The sequence below is a fragment of the Narcine bancroftii genome, chromosome 1 (genome assembly GCF_036971445.1).
Source record: "Narcine bancroftii isolate sNarBan1 chromosome 1, sNarBan1.hap1, whole genome shotgun sequence".
Classification (NCBI taxonomy): Eukaryota; Metazoa; Chordata; class Chondrichthyes; order Torpediniformes; family Narcinidae; genus Narcine; species Narcine bancroftii.
This window is the reverse complement of record NC_091469.1, coordinates 354,382,430-354,406,409: the sequence shown is the minus strand read 5'-3', so window position 1 is coordinate 354,406,409 and position 23,980 is coordinate 354,382,430. Positions and strand designations below refer to the sequence as shown.

Below are 23,980 nucleotides of genomic sequence, written 5' to 3'. Positions count from 1 at the left end.
AATACAAAATATAATAATGTAATCCTATCAAATCCATTGTACATGATGGTGGTTACATCCTTTATGAAATGTTATAATAATTTTCGCTACCGCTCCTTTAAGCTTTCATATTTCCCACCAATTCCACCCCCCCCAAACCCAAACAGCCATTATATAACATTGGTAATATTACTAACATGTAGAAATCAATTTCAAATGTCAAAAGTATTCGCTAGAAGTGTGCCCCAATACTTTTGTTCACTCTCCATTTCTTTCACAAGTTGGGAATCGACAAATTGGGCGGCGGCTACGAGATACCACATTTTTGTAGTCTATGTTAATAACCACGATTAAAATTGATAATTGGCTAAAATCACTAACCTTTCAGCCACGAGATACCACACTCCCATAGTCTGTGTTAATAACCCCGATTAAAGGCAACCTTAGCAATTTTAACCAATTATCACTTTTAATCAGCGTTATTAACATAGACTATGAGAATGTGGTTAAGGTTAGTGATTTTAGCCAATTATCACCTTTAATCGGGGTTATTAACGCAGATTATGAGAGTGTGGTATCTCAGACTATGAGTGTGGGGTATCTCATAACCCCTGCACAAAGATGAAAATGAAAATGTTTAAATTAAACACCCAGTCAATTGTTCATAATTCATAGTACATAAAGTAACAGAGCAAGTCCAGCAAGAATTTAGCATGGGGCCCTTGAAATTGCAGGGCCTATAGCATATGCTACTCTTGCTACTACATTAAGCCAGCCCTGTTTGTTCCCTTCCAACTCTCTCTGATGCCACCAACTGCTTACCTTGTCATCATCTTCATTCTTTGGCGAGATCTTCCTTTGCTTTGAATGAAAGGTGATGCACTCCTGCCAAGTTTCTCTGCTGACTGAAACAGTAAAAGCAATGGCAGACAACATCTTTTGGAGTGGCTGCAATTCCTGGATCAGCTGCTTTCTGCATGCTCTAGTCAATCCTTGAGTTTTCTAACTGAGAAGAACCTCAAACTGGAGCCTACATCAGAGGATTAAATGAGGTGAAGCAGAAGGTTTTGACATGAATGTTGAATATTAGTAGGTGCATTGTCCAAACCAGCCCCACACTAGAGGTGTAAAAGGGGTTATCTCAAGGAAATATGGACAAAGAAGATTACAGAATGCACAAATTTGCTGGAGAAACTCAGCTGGTCACATAGCATCCATAATAACTAAAGGATAACCAATTTTTTGGGGTTGGGCCCTTCAGCAGGATCTACATTTATAATAGTTTTTGATTCCTGGAGAAATTTCTAAAATAAGTTGCAAGGATCCTATGATTGTTGAGGATGGGGGAACCTACAAGAATTATGCACAAAAAGTCAAAATGAGGGACAAAGTAATCAGATAAATTAGGGGCAAAAGTCCTTTGGAAATGTATACATTTCTATGGAGCTAGAATTTGTCTTTGGTTGTCAGCTCTCAATGCATGTGAGAATATTGACTTCCAGTTGCACTCACCATTGTATGTTTGGTTTCATTGGCTTTGGTGGATCTGTTTGTGTATCTCAACAGGTGCTGAAAGTTGGATTTCTGCACTCGATTATTCATCCCTGTCCCATGCAAAGATCTGTTCGGAGTGGTGTTACAAGAAGCCTCCAGTAATACTCAATAATCTCAACAGAACCTGTTTATTCTGTTCATTTAAGTAGCAGCTAATTGTCACCTGGAGTATTGTGCACAGTACTGATCTCCTTAATCAACAAACAATATCTTTGCCTTTGAAGATTCATCAGGCTGGTTCCAGAGACAGTGAGGTTGTTATAAGAGGAGACATTAAGTAGAACAGAGTTACAGAATCATACAGCATGGAAGCAAGCCTCTTGGCCCAACTTGCCTATGCCAATCAAAATTGCCCATCTACGAGATGAGATTTCATTGAACATACAAAATTCAAAGAAGGGTTGACTGGCTGATAGAAATATCTGGAGCCAGAAGTCAGGGTTTTAGAATAAAGGATAGGCCATTTAAAACTAAAATGAGAAGACATTTCTTCATACATGGGTGGTGAATCTTTGAAATCATTTATTCCAGTGTTGTGGAAGCTTTTAGTTGTTGAGTTCATTAAAACCAAATCATTAAATGTCTTGAATATTAAAAGGATCAAAGAATATGGGGATAGTGCAGGAAAACAATGTGTTCAGCCATGATCTTAATAATAAATGTTTTGAAGACCTGAATGTCTCACTGCTGCTCCTATGCCATGGTCTCATAGAGAGCTCTGCATTTGGAGTTTACAACTGCCGGAAATGAACGTGTTGTAAGTTATGAGAGGAAGGAAAAATCATTACAGGTCCCAAGACACAAATCTATGAGATGAACCTTTGATTTTATTAAAGAATGCAGGTTTATTTGCACGGTGGACATATTGATAACTCCTGCTTTTGGATAATGAGATTCTTTTTATAAAAGTATCTCACTCATGAGATTGCATGGTTAAATTATTGTCACAATACTGATAATGCAAAATTTATTAACTAATTAAGTTTGAATTAAATATGGTCTTTCAAGGAGATAATATGGTTCCACATTTACCTTATTGCAAAATCTTGGACTAATAAAGAATGAATGAACAAACTATTTTTTGATTACAATTAGGCCTTTCAGCCCATCAAATGTAATAGTGCAAACTATTGGAGAGGATTCTTAAGGACATGATTTATGAAGATTTCGGGAAGTATAGTCTTCTCAAGGATAGTCATCATGGCTTATTGAGGGGAAGGTTGTGCCTCATGTGCTTACTTGAGTGTTCGGAAGAGGTACAAAGGAAATTGTTGAAGGTAGGATGATAGATGTGGTATATATGGATTTTAGTAAGGCATTTGACAAGGTTCCTCATAGAAAATAGAGAGTAGTAGTGAACGTAAAGTATTGTGCCTGGAGGTCAGTGACTAGTGGAGTTCTGCAGGGATCATTTCTGAGAACCCTGATCTTTGATTTTTTAATAAATGACCTAGATAAAGAAGTGGAAGGATGATTTACAAATGATACAAATGTTGGAGAAGTTGTGGATAGTGTTGAAAGTTGTTATACGTTACTGTGGTAAACCATTGTTATACCATGATTGGCTACTATTGACTGGACACGCCTCCCGGGACTGATCCTACGCATAGCCTCTTGCAGGCTGCCCCTTTCCCTTTGCTCTGATCAGTCAAGGAGGTGGATGGTTGTTTGATAGCGTTCTGGTCTTTAGCTATTAAAAGCCAGATTGTTTCACTACTTAGCCTTTTGTGAATTATTGATGGTACTGTGATGGCCCTTCGCAGCTCCCCAACGGGGCCTCACAAAATGGAGGATGAATGCAACAATCCAGCAGGCTGCACGAGGTCCACAGCACTGCCCTCCAATTGGCCACAACCTAAAGAGGTTAACTGGCTTATCAGGGAAAGCGGATCACAAACACACCAATCAATGCTGAGAGTGTTAACTACACTCAACTGGGTTCGTGTCATTCATTCTGGGAACAGCATGTTCTTTCTGAGATAACCTGCATGCAGCTATAACTTCTCCTGTGCTCTAGGCTCCTGTGCTCTAGGCTACAGCGGAGACCCCGATGGTCCAGATGATATTCTGGACCCAGCAATGGAGACAGACCCTGCAATCAACTTCGTGTCATTGAAGCTGCTGAACTTTTGTGCAGCGCAGCCTGAAGTACGGTTCCAACAAATCGAGGCACAGTTTACCCTGAGGAAAATCACCTCTGATGACACCCTTTACTACCATGTGGTGGGCGCCCTCGAACAAGCCACAGCCGACAAATCACAAATGTCTTGAAAAAGCCGCCATGGGAGGGCAAATTAAAGCCATCCGAGAGCTATTGACCCGCACTTTTGGGCTGCCTGAGCGCAAGCGCACAGCTCATCTGCTGCATATGGACAGGTTGGGGGACAGGGCCCCATCCGACCCAATGGCTATGTTCCCTGTTCGCTCTTAAAGGAACTTGGAAAGGCTGCCACAAAACGTCAGGATGATGGTCCAAGAAGACGACTTCAGCAATCCACGAAAGGTAGCAGTAGAGGTGGACTCCCTGATGACCAAGAGGTAAACCGCTTTCGCACTCCACGAGATGTCCAAGCCATCAAACATGATGCTGCCCCAGCACTGGAGGTCGTGGGTAGGCTACGGCAGCAACAATCCAACCACCGACCAGCCGACCGACTAGCCACGAGGACAACAGACGCCTCCGGTGAGCGATACTGTAATGGCTGTGATGGCTGGCTACTTTAACAGCCTCCATGTCCAAGACTCCCTATCTGGCCCACTGTTTGTTAGTGGACATGGGCGGAGATTATCGTGCTCCCCCCTGACAAAAACTGACATCCGCAATGGCAAAACAGCTCAGCAACTAAAGACCCCCAACAATTCGGGCATACCAACTTATGGTACTCGTGCCATGTCCCGGGACGCTCGTTACCTACTCACTATGGTAGACAGATCTACCAGATGGCCAGAAGCCGTTCCCCTACTTGAAATATCCACTGAAACATGTGCCAGGGCACTCCTCAACACTTGGGTGGCACGTTTCGGGGTCCCTGAGCATCTTACCTCAGACTGGGGAGCCCAGTTCACCTCCAGTCTTTGGATGGTCTTAGCAGCAGCACTTGGGACACAACTGTACCACATTATAGCCTACCATCCCCAGGCAAACAGCCTAGTGGAGAGATTCCTTAGGCACCTAAAAGCAGTCCTGATGGCCTGACTCACTGGGCCCAACTGGGCTGATGAATTATCCTGGGTCCTCTTAGGTATCCGAATCGCGCCGATAAAGGATTTGGAAGTCTCATCTGCCGAAATGTTCATCCTGGGCAAATTCCTGGCCACTAACAGGGTGTGATAGTACAGATTCTATCACCAATGTGTTTATGTACATATGTACAGATGGTAGTGTAGGATGACTGTGATTGGCTGAGAGTGTAGCCACACCTACTGGCAGGTCTTAAAGGATTGCTCCTAGCCAGACCAGGTCATTCTGGACTGGTTGACCTTCTTGTGATATGCTCTAGTCTTTTAGTTAATAAAAGCCTTGGTTTGGATCAACAAGTCTTTGGTTCTTTTGACGCGCATTACACAGGGGGACCGAAGAACCCCCCCAGGGAAGCGCTAGCGCGCCTTCGTGAGCAGTTGGGTACCTTGGCTCCTTTACCATCCAAGGCCCACAGCCAGCTGCACACATTTGACCCCAGAGATTTTCATAATTTCACACGTTTTCATAAAATGCAGAGTGCGCAGACCCCCGTTGCAGAGACCCTATGAGGGTCCATACTGTGTCATCTGGCACAATGGTTCAACCTGTGTAATTGACATCAGAGGCCGAGAGGAGACTTTTACCATTGACAAGTTGAAACCAGCCTATTTGGACATTACACAGCCAATTGACCACCCTCCCCCCTACCCCCCTACAAAAGAGCTGGCCCTCCAAGAATAACAACATTCCAATCGCCGGTTCTGGCGGGGTGGGGGTTGTGTGGCAGCCCTTCGCAACTCCCCCACGGGGCCTCACAAAATGAAGGACGATCACGACGATCCAGCAGGCTGCACAAGGCTCGCAGCGCTGCCCTCCAATTGGCTACATCAATCAGTGCTGAGAGGATTTACACCACGCCCCTCAGTTTGAGAATAAAAGCAGGGCTGTGAGCCCAATAAAGCTCAGTGTGTTAACCACACTCAACTGGGTTTGTGTCATTCTTTCTGGGAACAGCATGTTCTTTCTGAGCTAACCTGCATGCAGATATAACTTCTCCTGTGCTAAAGGTTCTGCAGAGCCATAGCATGTGGCAGCCAGCTACAGTACATCAGTTACAAAAGGATATAGACAGATGCAGAGTTGAGTGGAAAAGAAGCAGATGGAGTTCAATCCAGCTAAGTATGAGGTGATGCATTTTAGAAAGTCAAGCCTGATGGTTGAGTACACAGTTAATGGTTGAATACAGTGTGGAGGAAGAGAGGGACCTTAGGGGTCTATATTCTTACATCTCTCAAGTTTGCCATGTAGGTTGATAGGATAGTTAAGAAGGCTTATGGGATAATGGGCTTCATTAGTCGGGGGATTGAGTTTTAGAGTCGAGAGTCATGTTGCAACTGCACAAATCACTAGTGAGAGTACACTTTCCTGGTCTTTTCTGGTCACCCCATTATTGGAAGGATGTGGAAGCTATGGAGAGGATGCAGAAGAGATTTACCAGGATATTGACTTATGAATGAAAGGTTAGCAGAGATGGAACATTTATCTTTGGAGTGAAGCAGGATGAAAAGTGACTTAATGGAGGTCAACATGATTATAAGAGGCATAAATAAGGTAGACAGCCAGTGCCTTTTTCCCAGGATGGGAGAAGCAAACACCAAAGAGCATCTGTACAGAGAAGAGAGGAAAGTTTAGCGGAGACATCAGGGGTAAGTTTTTTTTTGCACAGAGGGTTGTGGGTGCCTGGAATGCATTGACAGAGGTGGTTCACAAGTTAAAGGAGCAGAAGCAGGCCTCTAGGCTCTTTGAGTCTGTTCCGTGGTAGTGGAGGCTGGAACATTAGGAGTATTTCAAAGATTCTTAGGTACAAGGATGAAAGAAAAATAGAAGGTTATGAGACAGGAAGGGTTTAATTCTTTTTGGTAGGAAGATTGAGGGCTGAAGGGCTTTAGTGCGCTGTAATGTTCTCTGCTCTGTGTTTGAACTCTGCTCTGCCATTTAATTCATGATGCATTTTTTCCTATCAAACCTCTTCTAGACTATCTCCAAAGCCTTCCATTGACAGCGTGCTTCGTTTTGCTCACAATAGTCCATATGTAGTCTCAGCAATGACTCATAAAAGTTCAGCAATATATGTTTGCTTTACTATTCCAGTCCTCTCGAAGAGAATACTTACATTGCATTTGCTTTTCTTACTATGACTTGAATGTTCTTCTCCACTTTGAGTGACCACGAACCAACCATTCCTAAGAGTCAATGGAGATGGTGCATTCTTTTTCAAGGAGGCTTTAAGCACATCCTTGAACTTTTTCCTCTGTCCATCTGGTAATCTCTTTCTGTGTTGTTGGGCATGGAAACGATATGGCTTTCCCAACATCAGTGACAATCCAACTTGAATTCAATATTGACAATATTGGCCTAAGAGAAGGAACTATCATTGTTATGCTTGTCCTTCTAGTGAATTTGGATTACTTTTAAAAATATTTTTATTAATTTTAATATATAACATATTCAGATAAGATAATTCAATAAACTGATATGGATAACTATATAGGATTAATAAAACATTCAGTGTAACAAAAAATACATAAGTTGTAAATCATATCCATAATTTGTATTCCAAGTACTCTCTCTCTTTATATATAAAAATAACTAATAACAAAGAGGAAAAATAAAATATAAAAAGAAAAAAGGAGTAAAATTCATATCCCTGCCTAACCGCATTGCCAGATACTATATGTGATTAATATTAAAAGAAAAATGAATGTTTAAAAAACAGAAAGATATGAGTCAGACAATTTAATTGAAAAGTAAAATTAAATTATTGTGGTGCACTGTTAACCAGAATCAGGCGCACACAAGGTAAAGACTGTACAACAGGCTTTAATCCACAAAGACTTCCACAGAGCCAGACTGGCTGTAGCTGCAGTAACTCTGAGTGAGCTTCGGGAGGCCGGCCGGCGCAGGCTTATATCCCGGAAGGTGATTGTCACCCAACCGGGTGGTGCTTGATTCCTTCAGGCCGGCTGATTGACAGCCGGCCAGGTGTTGCCCTGTCCCCTTACACTCCTGCAGGTACAGAGGTTGCCCCCTGCAGTAGACCAGCGGTACACTCCTGCAGGTACAGGTGTTGCCCCCTGCAGGAGGCCGGTGGTGTACCACCACAATTATAAAGTAAGAAAGTAAGTCATGAATGGCCCCCATAACTTCTGACATCTTATATTTGAATTTTTAATTGAATAATGAATCTTTTCCATATTCAAACAGGACATGATGTCATGCAACCACTGATCATGAGTAGGTGGAGCAGTATCCTTCCATTTAAGCAAAATCACTTGCCTTGCCAAAAGAGAGGCAAAAGAGGAGGATTTAAAATTTAAATTTAGACTAATAGCAAGGTAACAGACCCTTTCAGCCCACAAGCCCCTGCCACCCAATTATATCCAATTAACCTAAATTTCGAAGGAGACATTGTTGATAGTATCTTGCTGGGTCCTTGAGGAACTTGTAATCCAAGTCCCAGAAACATAAAGGAGAGCAGGGTGTTGGCTTGAGGATTTGATGCTCAAAAGGCTTCGGTGGTGGTGAATTCCCACAACTGGTGTCAGCATTTCCTGAGGGATAGCTTTCTGGATTTGTCAAGTGATCCACATTTTCTAGGGTGTAGGCAGTGAATATTTATTATCTGAGTGCAACAAGGGGAAGATTGGTAACTGGTCTTCACTTTATGGTGGTTGTGGGTAAGGTTGAACCTTTCTTCTGCTTCAGTGAATGTTAACAGTTATAATTTTTACACAGAAATAAAGGAAAAATTCTGTAAAAGAAAATTGCATACTTATCTCCGGAGTGGTCATTTACTAAGCACTTTTACATTGGCTTCCTGTGTTGCAGAGTTTGTCAGAGGGTGAACGTCATATTCATTAGCCCAATTTTTTGTGGAGTGCCTATGGTCAATTTACACTGCAGCTGCTCCGTAAAAATGTGTAGGGCTCTTGGTGGAAAAAATTACAGAATGGAATTTAGCAAATAAATTCCATCAGGACATTATTACACTGCCAGCTGAGCAGAATATTTGCGCAAATTTTTATTAATATCTACTCTTGCTCATTTTCTGTGAACAAGTGATCTAGGCTCTGGAGTGTGATCATATAGGTTGAATGAGTTCCCATTAGGTCTGAAAATTAGCTCCCTTATGATGATTGGTGGTGTTGTGGATAGTGAAGAAGGATATCAAAGCTTGCAGTTGGATATAGGACAGTTGGAAAAGTTGGTTGAAAGATGGCAGATGGAGTTTAATACTGATAAATGTTAGGAGCTACATTTTGGTAGGACTTATTAGCAAAAGTGCCATAAAACAAAGGGATTTAGGAATTCTGGTACATGTAGATAGGGTAGTGAAGAGAGCAATTGGTCTGCTGGCCTTCAGAAATCAGAGTATTGAATACAGGAGTTGGGATGTCATGTTGAAATTGTATGAGGCAGTGTTGAGGCCAAATTTGAAATATTGCAGTTTTAGTCACCAAATTATAGGAAGATATAAACAGAATAGAGAGTGTGCCTGGGTTTCAAGGTTTGACCTACAGGGAAAAGTTGAGCAGGCTAGGACTTTATTTCCTGGAGCGTAGAAGATTCAGGGTGATTTGATAAAGGTATTTAAAATTATGAGGGGGACAGATAGAGTCAATGTGGACAGGCTTTTTCCATTAAGAGTGGGGGAGATTCAAACAAGAGGACATGGATTGACTTTGAAGGGGGGAAAGTTTAGGGGACACATGAGCTTTCAGCCGAAGTGGTAGATGCAGGTTCGATTTTAATATATAGTTGGATAGTTGTGTGGATGAGAGAGGTGTGGAGGGTTATGTGCTGAGTGCTGGTCAATGGGACCAGGTGGGAGAAGGTGTTCAGCATGGACTAGAAAGGCCAAACTGCATTGTTTCTGAGTTGTAATTGTTATATGGTTATATAGCATCATGGAGAAGAACGAATTTGAAGCAACTTGAAACGTGATTTTCATTTTGATTTTTTAAAAATAATGTTTAAGTATAATGGAGTTGACAATACAAACAGAATGGAAGTGTGAGTAAGAGAGATTCACCACATTTATACATGCAGTATTTAACAATACTTGTTCTACATGTTTTCCATTGCAAATGCACATTTACTGGACCACACCGTGAATTCCATTTAACATTTTTTCAAAGAAAATCATTATGTACACCTTCAATTTCTTTTGATTATTGATCAATTGCATGCTCTGAGAGCTATTATGTACAATCTGGTCACCCCATTATGGGAAGGATATAAGTACTTTGGAAAGGAAAGCTGTCTGGATGAGAGTATAAGCTACAAAGAGAGTTTGGACTTTGGAGCAACAGAGGTGGAAGGAAATCTGATAAAAATGTATGAGATTATGAAAGGCATAGATTAGTTTGCACAATACACAAAAATGCTGGAGAAACAGCAGGTTATGCATCATCCACAGGAAATAAAATTGGTCAATGTTCTTTTCACGGGCTTTCTCTTCAATGATGAGACATGAGCTGACACATCTGATGTGTGTGTATATGATTACTTCTCCCTTCCTTGAGGCCAATACATACCTTATATTTATCTTCAGGTGACACAAGTTCCAAAAAAAGTGATCTGCGAATATTATTGTCACGTAAGTGCCTCTGGCTGTTAATGGCTTCATAATGTTTTGGCAAGAACCCAAGCCATGTTCCCAGGCCAAGTTACCTATTATTCAAAAATATTGCAACTTACTGAAAAATAATCAGAATATTCATGAAAATACATACAGTCTATTGAATAATGTTTAAGACATAAAATTTAAAAGGTCAGAACATTTAAATAGATAAATTATTTAAAAAAGAGAGTACATCCTCCTTTACCTCTTTACCTCCTGTGAATGCTGCAAGATTGGCTGAGTTCCTCCAGCATTCACTGTGTGTTTTTCACCTAAAGCCCTCATCTATTCTGCTCCCTTGAAATAAACTAAGCTGTGAAACTTGACTGTACTTAAACCTGATGCAGATTTAATGGATAGATTTCCTTTAGAATTGCCGGAAAATTACAGAAAGTTGGTGCCCTGCCAGTGGAATCAAGGATGACGCCAACATGGGAATGCTGTTGAAAAATACCAGATCAGCTGAAAGGAGGGGTTAGGATTTTACTTTTGCCAGCAACTCTCATAGGATGTGGAGCAGACAGCACAGCAACAGGTCATTCAGCCCACCATCTGTGTGCCTGGCAGAAGAAATATTTCCTTATCTGTGTTCTAAAGGGACATCCGTTTATTCTGAGATTGTGGCTTCTCATCCAAGACTCTCCCACTATTCGATTTTTTTTTCCCTTCTCATTCATCCACGGCTCCATTTTGCATGACAAATGGCACATTCATTATGTGCAGGTGATTATTATCTGTTCTCTGAACTATGATGAATGACAAAACCTGTCCAATCAGGTAAGGAATTTGGAGCACGTTACTTCTGAGGTGTAAAAAAGATCTAATTTTGAACTCATTGTCCCTTGCTTCATACACTGCTCCAATGAAGCTTAATTTAAACATGAGCAACAACACTTCATCTCACATCAGTACTTTAGGACCTCCTGGAGCCAACATCAATTCCAACAGTTTCAGATAATTATTTTACAATTCCATGCTTCCCCTCCAGATCCACCATTCATTTTAATTCCTTGTCCCATTAACACTTCCTTGTACCTTGTGACTTGGGCTCTCCTGCTTTCCATTCTACTATAAACCTTCCCTTTGCTTTTTCTTCCCACTTCCTCCTACCCTATATCTCTGCCTGCTTAAAGCCTGTTACTTACATCATTATTTTCATTCTTGAAGGAAGATCTTTAGCCTGAATCATTGACCCCATTTCTTCCTACACAAATGCTGAAACCATCTGCTGAGTGCTTACAGAATTCTTATTAGAACCACTGAACATCATAGCACAGAAAACAGACCATTTGGCGCTTCTAGACTGTGCTGAACTATTATCCTGCCTGGTCCTACTGACCTGCACCCAGTCCATAGCCCTCCATGATCCTCCCATCCATGTACCTGTCCAAATTTTTCACAACTGTTAAAATAGAGCCCACATTTCAACACTTCAGCTGGCCGCTCATTATCTTGACTATATTTTGAGAATTCTTTATCCAATAGAGTGCAAGTTTGGTTATTAAGTACATTTAAGACTGGAGTGGATTTTTGGTGATTAAGAGTTATGGGGATTGGGCAGGATTGCTGTAGCTAAGTTTAATCACAATTTTATTGAATGATGAAGAAAGCTTTAGGGATTGCATAGCCTGCATCTGGCCTATTCCCTATGTTCTGCCACCAATTAAAAATGCTGTATATATTGCTGTATTTTGCTATGTTGCCCTTGATATAATAGTTCAGAATGCTTAGCTCTAGTTCAAGGCAAACATCAGGCAGGCAACAGGGACATGGCACTCTTTCTGATGGAATGAAGGGTGTGAGAGAAAATAACAAAACAAAATAGTCATAGATATAAATAATCAATGTAACATTCTAATATAATATAAAGAGTGAAAAAAGGCTGACTTGCACAGAGACATTAGGCACTTTTACACAGGAATTTCAGGAAATTTTCTGCTCCGGTGGCAGTGTAAAAATGTCGAGATGGAATTATTATGTAAATTCCATCCCGTAATTTTTCCACTGGGATCCCTACACATTTTTACAGAGCAGCGGCAGTGTAAAATGACCGTAGCCACTCTGTAAGAAACAGGCCTAATGATTACAATGTTTCTCCTCTGACAAACTCCGCAACACAGGAAGGCTGTCTAAAAGTTCCCCTGTGTAAATGACTACATCGGGACACATCAGAGGCAAGAATGCAAATTTTTTTGGAATAATTCCAAAATTTCTGTGTAAAAATGCCAATTAACACAGACATAGATAGATGAAAAAAGTGGTGACTCAGAAGGACAGGGTAGTGAAGAATGCATATGGTACACTCACCTTTATTGGGCAAAGTATTGAGTACAAAAGTTGACATTTCATGAAACAGCTGTACAAGATGCTAGTGAGACAACATTTGGTGTACCAAATGTTCTGGTTGCCCAGTTATAGAAATGACATCAATAAGTTGGAAAGTGTCCAGAGGGTATTCATCAGAACTTTACCAGGACTGGGAGGCTTCAGTTACAGGAAAAGGCTGGATAGGTCGAGTCCTAATTCTCTAGTGTCGAAGGCTGAGTTATGATCTAACAGAAGTTTATAAAACCTTGAGAGGCATAGATAAGGTGAATGTTCACCATTTATCTCTCCGGGTGTAGTGAACTGGGAATTCACTACTGGGACGATGTTCTAAGGGCTGGCTCCACACCCCGCATATCCGGATATAAACCCTGGACCCCCACCAAAACCCCAGTTCAGTCCACAGGCCATGTGTGCCATTTAATTCTTATTGAATAAAAGCGTGTTGTACTCTCTCTCTGGTCTTGAGTGCTCTCAGTTGCGCTACAATTTTATTCAATGAAGAACAGATGGAAGCGCTGTTGAAGCCCGTGATGTTCCTCATTGACCCTTTGTTCCCGGAGGCCCTGGAAGAATTCACATACTGGCTGGAGTGGTTCCAAATGTATCTGTTGGCCATGAAAGAGGTCTATTCAATGGATGAGCTCAAGAGGTTAGCGCTCCTCCCTTGCATTGGAACTAACAGATTCCTGATCATCAGGGACTGTACGATTTATGCAGCAGCTGTTAAGAAGTTGAAGGCCCACTACATGAGGCCCCATAATGTTGTTCTAGTGAGGCATCAACTCTCACAATGAAAGCAGCAGCCTGGTGAATCCATTGAGGACCATGTCCTCATCCTATGAGCACTCGTGAGGAACTGCAGGTATGTGGACGGTACTGCCCGAGAATGGGAGGATGAGCAGATCTGGAACGCTTTGGTCACTGGGGTGTGGTCCAAATACATTTGGCAGCAGTTGCTGGAGAAAGGCAGCACGATGCTGCCTGATAACGTGCTACTGGCCAAGTTGCTAGAGATGGCCCAACTGTAGGCTGACAATTTGGATCTGGGTCCCGGAGCGATGTAAAACGCTGCATTGGCTCTGATGGCGGCAACCTCGGGTGGTAAGGGATGCTTCTTCTGCAGTTGGCAATAGCACCCAAGAACTCGATGTCCAGCTAAAGACTCCATCTGCTCCAGTTGTGGTAAGAAGAGGCACTGGGTGAAAGTCTGCAGGGCGAGGGGGAGCGCTGAGAGGTCCAACGTGTGTGCGACCCCTGATGGGTCGACTGAGGCGAGCCTAAAACCCAAACCCCCATCCTCCTGGTGCCAGAGTTGTATGCCATGGTCTTCCTGCAGGGCCACGTGGTGAGAGCAGCGATGCGAAAAAACCCAGCAGCTATCTTGCCGAGTTTCAAAACTTGTACATCTTCATCAGTCATCTTGCTGGTTTCTGCCATCTTACTGGTGTCAAAATTCCACCCCATCCAGAGGGAGAAGGGTGGCCATCTTGCCTGCCTGAGGATCTGAATGGGGTGAGCAACTCCAGCAAGGGGAACAACGGCATCTCCAGAGTCTTGGCATCGATGGTGTTAGACCAGGAGATACCACACCAACTGATCAATTCCACAACAAAGGTGTGGCTTAACAGGCATAAACTGAAATGCTTAATTGACTCTGGCTTGGCTGAGAGCTTCATAGATGCATAGACAGTCCAAAATCTCAATCTCAAAGTATATTCTGCTAATTATCTTATTTATTTAGCGTTCCATATGCAGTCTGTAAATATTCAAGAACATTTTTTGGTTCATTTATCTTTACAGGAGGGGGAATTCTGTAAGTTCAAACTGTATGCACTTAAGAATTTATGTGCTCTAGTTTTGTTGGATCTTGACTTCTTGTGTCACTTTAAAAACATGACTCTGAAGTATTCTGGTCCTCTCCCTCCCATTACGATTCGTATCGGAAGTTCTCAAAAATCTAATGCCATTTGATGTCTCTCCACACTGAATAGAGATTCTCCTCCTCTGTTCTCCAATCTGAGTGCTGATTCCAGACCAATTGCTATAAAAAGCAGGCACTACAGCATAGAGAACTGGGCATTCATCAAGGCTGAGACACAACAACTGCTCGATGAGAACATTATCATGCACAATACCAGCCCATGGAGAGCACAGGTGGTTGTTGTAAAAGTGGAAGAAAAGTCCAGGCTATTAATTGACTACAGTCAAACTATTAATCACTTTACACTCCCAGATACATACCCACTTACTCGCATTTCAGACATGGTGAATGAAATTGCACAGTACAAGGTCTATTTGACCATCCATCTTAAAGCTGCTTGCCATTCCGTTCTAAAGCTTATGGGAGCCTCTATCAGTTCTGAAGGGTCCCATTTGGTATCACGAATGGGGTCTTAATCTTCCAGAGACAGATGGACTGAATGATAGATGAATTAAGTTGAAGGCCACCTTCCCATACCTCAACAACGTTACCATTTGTGGCCACACTCTGGAGGACTATGACACCAATCTCCAGAACTTTCTCCACGCAACTGAAGCCTGGAACCTCACTTACAGCACCAGTAAGTGCATGCTCAGGGCTAGATGCCTAACCATCTTGGGCTACGTGGTGGAGAATGCCATAATTGGCCCTGACCCTGACAGGTTGTGGCCCCTGTTGGAACTCCTGATCGCGAGGACCATGAAGGCTTTGAGGAGGTTCCTGGGCTTCTTTCATATTACACCCAATGGGTCCCTCAATATGCCGACAAGGTCCATCCCTCCTAAAAACCATTTTTTCACTGACAGCCGAAGCTCAAACAGCTTTCAACTACGTCAGAAGACACATTGTAAAGGCCACCATGCACACGGTGGACAAAATGTACCTTTCCAGATGGAAAGCGACGCTTCAGATGTAGCCCTAACTGCAGCCTTTAATCAGGCAGGTAGGCCGGTTGCATTTTTTTTCCAGGACCCTACAAGGCCACGAGCTTCGGAATCCATCAGTGGAGAAAGAAGCACAAACCATTGTCGAGGCCATCAGGCACTGGAGGCACTACCTGGTGGGTAGGAAATTCACCCTCCTCACAGACCAGCGATCAGTGGCTTTCATGTTCATCAACACAAAACAAGACAAAATTAAAAATGCCAAAATTGTTAGGTGGAGGATCAAACTCTCGACCTATAACTACAACATAGTCTACTGACCTAGTTCCCTCAATAAGCCTCCAGATGCCATATTCAGAGGAAGTTGTGCCTCTGCACACACCGGCCAGTTGCGTTCACTGCACAATGAGCTCTGCCATCCAGGCATCACTCGCATGGTTCATTTTGTCAAGGTATGCAGTTTACCCGACTTGACTGAGGATGTCAGGGAAATGACCAAGTCATGCCAGGTCTGCACGGAGTGCAAGCCGCACTTCTACCATTCCAGAAAGGCACACCTGATAAAGGCATCCAGGCCCTTCAAACGGTTCAGTATCAATTTCAAGGGACCCCTCCCCTCCACGAACGGGAACATGTACTTTCTCACTGTCATTGATGAGTACTCTCGTTCCCATTCGCCATTCCCTGCCCAGACATATCCACGCTGTCTGGCACTAGGGCTCTAGACTCTATTTTTGCCCTGTTCGGGTATCCCGGCTATATCCATAGCGACCGGGGCTCATCATTTATGAGCGAAGAGCTAAGCCAGTTTTTGCTGGTGAGAGGCATTGCATCCAGCAGGACGACCAGCTATAACCCCTGTGGGAATAGACAGGTTGAGAAATAGAATGCTACGGTTTGGAAGGCCATAAAATTGGCCCTCTGGACTAAAGGACTTCCAGACTTATGCTGGCAGGACATTCTACCCATGATACTCCATTCCATTAGGTCGCTACTTTGCACTGTGACCAATGCGACTCTTCATGAGCTGATGTTTTCTTTCGAGAGTAAGTCAACGTCAGGAACAACCCTCCTGGCTTAGCTTACAGCACCAGGTCCAGTACTGCTCTGAAAGCACATGAGGAGAAGAAAATCCGACCCCCTGGTTGAGAAGGTGCACCTTCTCCATGCCAACCCCACTTATGTCTATGTGGCATACCCGGATGGCAGGGAGGACACTGTCTTGATCAGGGACCTGGCACCTGCTGGAACTGAGAGTCCACTATCTCAAGGGGGCCAGGACTCTGACCTACTCAGGGTTTCCAGAGAAATGCCAAGGGGTTTAAGTGAGCTGTTGCAGGAAGTGGCTCCAGCCACCCCTCAACCACAGCCAGATCACCCACACCCTGAGGCATCAGAACCACAGGAGGGTCAGGAAGCCCAGGGCCAGCCAAGACTGCAGTGCTCTGCCAGCATTTCCAGACCTCCTGACAGATTGAACTTGTAAATATTATAAATTTTTTTTTTGACTCTCCGATGTTCTCTGTTTTCACCTGCAGGCTTCATTCAAAAGGAAGTGGTGAATGTAGTGAACTCCTCCCCTGACTCCACTCCCCCCACCCCACCCCACCCCACATATCCTGATATGAACCCTGGTTCCCTGGCAAAACCCCAGTTCAGTCCACAGACCATGTGTGCCATTCTTATTGAATAAAAGCGTGTTGTACTCTCTCTCTGTTCTTGAGTGCTCTCAGTCGCGTTACACAGGGTTGACAATTTTAGAACTAGAGGATATGTGTATAAGATGAGAAGGGAGAGAGTGACTACCCCAATCTCTACCCTAACTGCCTACTCTCTAGTTCTTTTTGATTTCACCTATGGTTAAAGATGACACAAAGATATCTCTCTAAGTCCCAGCAATCTCCTCTCTTGTTTCTCTCTAATCCTGTGATAGATATTGTTAGGGGCCCAGAGGACCCCAAAACCTAGCAGCAATAGAAATTCACCAAGACAAATGATTACTTAAACAAAAGTTACTTTTAATTTTCTTTAAACATGAAAACAGGATCAAACTTTAACTCATTACTATTCTCTTTGGCTTGGCTTCGCGGACGAAGATTTATGGAGGGGGTAAAAAGTCCACGTCAGCTGCAGGCTCGTTTGTGGCTGACCAGTCCGATGCGGGACAGGCAGACACGATTGCAGCGGTTGCAAGGGAAAATTGGTTGGTTGGGGTTGGGTGTTGGGTTTTTCCTCCTTTGCCTTTTGTCAGTGAGGTGGGCTCTGCGGTCTTCTTCAAAGGAGGCTGCTGCCCGCCAAACTGTGAGGCGCCAAGATGCACGGTTTGAGGCGTTATCAGCCCACTGGCGGTGGTCAATGTGGCAGGCACCAAGAGATTTCTTTAGGCAGTCCTTGTACCTTTTCTTTGGTGCACCTCTGTCACGGTGGCCAGTGGAGAGCTCGCCATATAATACGATCTTGGGAAGGCGATGGTCCTCCATTCTGGAGACGTGACCCATCCAGCGCAGCTGGATCTTCAGCAGCGTGGACTCGATGCTGTCGACCTCTGCCATCTCGAGTACCTCGACGTTAGGGGTGTGAGCGCTCCAATGGATGTTGAGGATGGAGCGGAGACAACGCTGGTGGAAGCGTTCTAGGAGCCGTAGGTGGTGCCGGTAGAGGACCCATGATTCGGAGCCGAACAGGAGTGTGGGTATGACAACGGCTCTGTATACGCTTATCTTTGTGAGGTTTTTCAGTTGGTTGTTTTTCCAGACTCTTTTGTGTAGTCTTCCAAAGGCGCTATTTGCCTTGGCGAGTCTGTTGTCTATCTCATTGTCGATCCTTGCATCTGATGAAATGGTGCAGCCGAGATAGGTAAACTGGTTGACCGTTTTGAGTTTTGTGTGCCCGATGGAGATGTGGGGGGGCTGGTAGTCATGGTGGGGAGCTGGCTGATGGAGGACCTCAGTTTTCTTCAGGCTGACTTCCAGGCCAAACATTTTGGCCTACTTAACCCCCTTCTAATTCTAAGCGTATGTGCATCTAATGTGTGTATCAGTTCAGAAAAGTTCTTTGATTCACAGTCCAATCTCACTTCTCACTCCTCCAAGTTCTCCAGTGTCAGGCAATTCTTATACTGGCACAGAATTTAACATTTATAAATCTTCACCAGGCTTTGGTGCTTGAAAGATAAATGGTTACTGCTCAGGAAGGTTCTTGTCAGTTTTCAGAGAGAGATTTTTTTTGCTCATTGGACACAAACTGATTCCTTCTGATCAGCCACGCCAGTATCTTGCCGAAGAAACTTGCCCCATCAAGGTTTTCCAGATGATAACCTTTTTCTTTAAAGTCACCACAGAGTTCCTTTTCTGTTTCCTTTATTTTAAGTGAAACATTATACAACCAGTCATCTCCTCTTGTATGGATCACAAGGACCAGGCTGAACTAAGAACTTACAACCTGTCTTCAAAATGGAGTTTTTCCACAAGCTTGCAGGCTTGTCCTGTTCCAGTCCCAGCTGCTGCTGCTGAACTATAGAACCGAATTCTCTCTCTCTCTCTCTCTCTCTCTCTCTCTCTCTCTCTCTCACTCAGAGAAAACAACACGACCCAATCTTCTGAGTATGTTCATCTGTTGCTTTCCAAAACAATAATCCATTACTCCACAGCATGTCCAGTTAACACCCACATGTGAAGTCCTTATAGGCATTCTTCAAAGTATTTGCAAAGGCACTCGGAGTCTGGACTGTCTGGCTTGAGCCAAGCTCTGGCATGTTAGATGAGATCTGTTTTGAAGTGTTTGTATCTTTCAAAAGCATATCTATCTACAATATAAAATATAACATAACCTGTCACAGATGCCAACTGACCCAAAGGACTTATCCACTTAATGCTGTGGAAGTAAGGGTCTGTCTAGTTGAGACTGATGCTGATACATACATCTAATGCTACATGCAAGGACAATTAAGTTGTATTAATCAGCATCAGTCCCTTACTTCTACTACTACTACTCTTCTCCTTCTTTAAATAAACATACCCTAGAATATTAGCAAACCCGTCTCTGAATTCACCATCCTCCATGTCCCTCTTCTTAGTGAAGGTTGATGTGATGTACTTGGTTTGTATCTTGCCCACTTCTGCTGGCTTCAGATATTAATTCTTTTCTTTGTTTTTGAATGGACTTACCCTCCCAGTACCCTCTTGTTTTTAATAAAAGTATGAAGTTCATATATTATCATTGTACATATGTAGCCTGATGAAATAGCATTTCTCCGTATCACCATACAACAGTGCAGACATGCACACACACGAATGTATATATATATTTTAAAAATATATAATATTTTATACACACACATACATGACATAGAACACTACTGCACAGTACAGGCCCTTCGGCCCTCAATGTTGTGCTGACCCATATATTTTTTAAAAAGTACTAAACCCATACCCCATAATCTTCTATTTTTATTCCCTCCATGTGTCTGTCTAAGAGTTTCTTAAATGCCCCTAATGTTCCCACCTCCACCACCATCCTTGGAAAGGTATACCAGGCACTCATAGCTCTCAGTGAAAATTACTTACCCTTGATGTCTCCCCGAAACTTCCCTCCCTTCACTTTGTACATATGTCCTCTGGTGTTTGCTATTCCTGCCCTGGAAAAAAGGCACTGGCTGTCCACCCTTTCTATGCCTCTCATAATCTTGTAGACCTCTAGTAAATCTTATCCTTATATGCTCCAAAGAGAAAAGATCCAGTTCTGCTAACCAATCCAGACAACATTCTGATAAATATCCTCTGCGCTCTCTCCATAGCTTCCACATCCTTGCTATAATGAGGTGACCAGAACTGAACACAATACTCCTAAGTGTGGTCTCATCAGACATTTGTAGAGTTGCAACATGACCTTTCAACTCTTGAACTCAATGCCTCTATTAATGAAGCCCAATATCCCATAGGTCTTCTTAACCTATTAACCTGTGTGGTGACTTTGAGGGATGTATGGATTTGGACTCCAAGGTCCCTCTGTTCTCCACACTCCTAAGTAACCGACTATTAACTCAGCCTTCTGGTTTGTTCTTCCACAATGCATCACCTCACACTTATCCAGATTGAACTCCATCTCACCTCACATTTATCCAGATTGAACTCCATTTGCCACTTTTCCACCCAACTCTGCATCCTGTCTATATCCTTTTGTAACCTATGACAACCTTCAGGACCATCCACAACTCATTAAACCTTTGTATCATCCACAAACTTACGGGCCTATCCTTTTGCCTCTTAATCCAGGTCATTTATATTGATCACAAAGAGCAGAACAGAACCTTGTGAAATTCCACTAGTCAGTGACCTCCCGGCACCATACTTTCCATCCACTACTACTCTCTGCTTTCTATGGGCAAGAAAAGTTTTCTATCCACACAGCCAAGGTTCCATGGATCCCATGACTCATGACTTTCTGAACGAGTCTCTCATGGGGAGTCTTGCCAAATGCCTTGCTAAAATCCATATAGACCACATCTTCTGCCCTACTTTCTTCAATCTTATTTGTTACCTCCTCAAATAACTCTATTAGGCTTGTGATACATGTGTTCAGCCTGGCATGACTTGAACGATCTTGGAGAGTTTGGTTCTCAGCTCCATAACCAAAAAATTGGGAAAAAAGACAGATCAATCAATCCGGACATGCATGCTTTTGTGCAGGATACATAAATATTTCTGCCCAGATGCGCCTTTCTGCTGAATGGTGGTAGACTCCTCTTGACAATATCTGTAAGTTCCTTTGTTTTATTGCTTGTTTTAAAAGGTAAATAGAGATATAACTAATAACAGAATACCCTTTAAATCAATGCAGTAAATCTCAATAAGACCATGTCTATGACAACACTGTATCAAAATCATGACCTTGATGCCTGAGTTTTCAAAGGTACATTTTAGTTTATGTTAGCTGCACTGTATCTCCTTTTTTAAAAAAAATCATACAAACCAACCATTGACATACATAAAATTATAGAATCAAACCGGTCACCTCTGAATTATCCATTCCATTTTGGATTTCTTCTGTAAGGTCAAGTGTCATTTTTGAAGTCCCAACATTCATTATTCTTTTCTGGATCATTTCCAAGGTTTACAAACCTGAGGTGGCTATTTCCAGTCTATGTTGTTCTAATGTTCCCAGGTGATGCAGTATTGACTGTCATTATGCCTGTTCCATGTTGCAATGTTGCAATGCACTGCTCTATCAAAGCATTCAACTTGATCGGTGTGGAAATCTGTCCATTTGGTAAATAGAAAAACATCTTGTCATGGTCTTGGAAATTTCAGTTTCACTATCCATTTCAATGTTGACCTGTCTATTTAATTTAATCTCACCACAGCACCCTTTGCTTCTCACCATGTTTGTGGGCTCTTGCAATGATATAGCTATTCTGAAACTCCTGTGAACTGAGTCTCTCATGCTGTTTAAGCAGATTGTGCAGATTATTAATCTAGCATCTGCAATTTCTTCAGTCTTCATTCCTCTGATTTGCTTACTATCAAATTTTGTGAATTCCCATTGTTCTGAGATATCCAAGCTATATTCAAAGCAATGTACAAAAGTGCTGGAGTAACTCAGCAGGTCATTCATAGGATGTAAAAGACACTCAATGCTTCAGGTCTTCATCAGGAATGCAGAAAAACAGGTGGATACCTGAATGATAAGGTTGGGGGAGTAAGGAGGAGGAGACAAAAGGAGGGAAGGGAAAGAGCACAGGCTAACAGGCAAGTATAAGATCAGATCAGATACTATTTATTGTAATATAACAGAAATGTAATATTGCATATGAAAGACCCCAACAATGAAGACGCTGTTTACATCCGGTACCGCACGGATGGCAGTCTCTTCAATCTGAGGCGCCTGCAAGCTCACACCAAGACACAAGAGAAACTTGTCCGTGAACTACTCTTTGCAGATGATGCCGCTTTAGTTGCCCATTCAGAGCCAGCTCTTCAGCGCTTGACGTCCTGCTTTGCGGAAACTGCCAAAATGTTTGGCCTGGAAGTCAGCCTGAAGAAAACTGAGGTCCTCCATCAGCCAGCTCCCCACCATGACTACCAGCCCCCCCACATCTCCATCGGGCACACAAAACTCAAAACGGTCAACCAGTTTACCTATCTCGGCTGCACCATTTCATCAGATGCAAGGATCGACAATGAGATAGACAACAGACTCGCCAAGGCAAATAGCGCCTTTGGAAGACTACACAAAAGAGTCTGGAAAAACAACCAACTGAAAAACCTCACAAAGATAAGCGTATACAGAGCCGTTGTCATACCCACACTCCTGTTCGGCTCCGAATCATGGGTCCTCTACCGGCACCACCTACGGCTCCTAGAACGCTTCCACCAGCGTTGTCTCCGCTCCATCCTCAACATCCATTGGAGCGCTCACACCCCTAACGTCGAGGTACTCGAGATGGCAGAGGTCGACAGCATCGAGTCCACGCTGCTGAAGATCCAGCTGCGCTGGATGGGTCACGTCTCCAGAATGGAGGACCATCGCCTTCCCAAGATCGTATTATATGGCGAGCTCTCCACTGGCCACCGTGACAGAGGTGCACCAAAGAAAAGGTACAAGGACTGCCTAAAGAAATCTCTTGGTACCTGCCACATTGACCACCGCCAGTGGGCTGATAACGCCTCAAACCGTGCATCTTGGCGCCTCACAGTTTGGCGGGCAGCAGCCTCCTTTGAAGAAGACCGCAGAGCCCACCTCACTGACAAAAGGCAAAGGAGGAAAAACCCAACACCCAACCCCAACCAACCAATTTTCCCTTGCAACCGCTGCAATCGTGTCTGCCTGTCCCGCATCGGACTGGTCAGCCACAAACGAGCCTGCAGCTGACGTGGACTTTTTACCCCCTCCATAAATCTTCGTCCGCGAAGCCAAGCCAAAGAAAGAATATTGCATATAATTGCCTTTTAACTGCCATTAGCCCAAGAAAGATTTTCCATTAGCATTGCCAAGCGCCCCTTAGAGTCAGAGAAAGAGAAGAAAAAGAGAGTCGCCCCCAGAGTCACTGAGTGTCTGTGGATTCACCTTCAGCATTTTCGCAGCCTCTGCAGCTGCACAGACACCAGTTTATTTATTCCTTGAAGAAGGGCTCAGACCCGAGATGTCAGCAATACACAGTACTTTTGTCTCCTGTAGACGCTGAAAAGACTGGCTGAATTTGTCCACCATTTCAGTGAGTTTTTACCATCAGCAACTCGAACTCCAGATTTAAACCTTCAACGTGATGAGGAAGGCTTCAGCACTCCAGAACCCTCAGGAGTCCTTCTTTCCCTTCGCATCCTCTTGAGTCCTTATTCCAATACCTGGTTCTCATGAGCCTGTCTTCAGCATCTTGGAGGCTGTATGAGTCC

General features: G+C 43.3%; 1 long non-coding RNA gene across 1 annotated transcript; it reads right to left on the bottom strand.

Annotated features, from left to right (window-relative positions):
* Positions 1 to 6,588: 6,588 nt before the first annotated feature.
* On the bottom strand, positions 6,589 to 21,842 carry LOC138749701 (uncharacterized). The gene is made up of 3 exons (XR_011348831.1): positions 21,710 to 21,842; positions 10,312 to 10,447; positions 6,589 to 7,129 (listed from the first exon to the last, which is right to left on the bottom strand). It is a non-coding gene; the product is annotated as an uncharacterized lncRNA (long non-coding RNA).
* Positions 21,843 to 23,980: the final 2,138 nt, after the last annotated feature.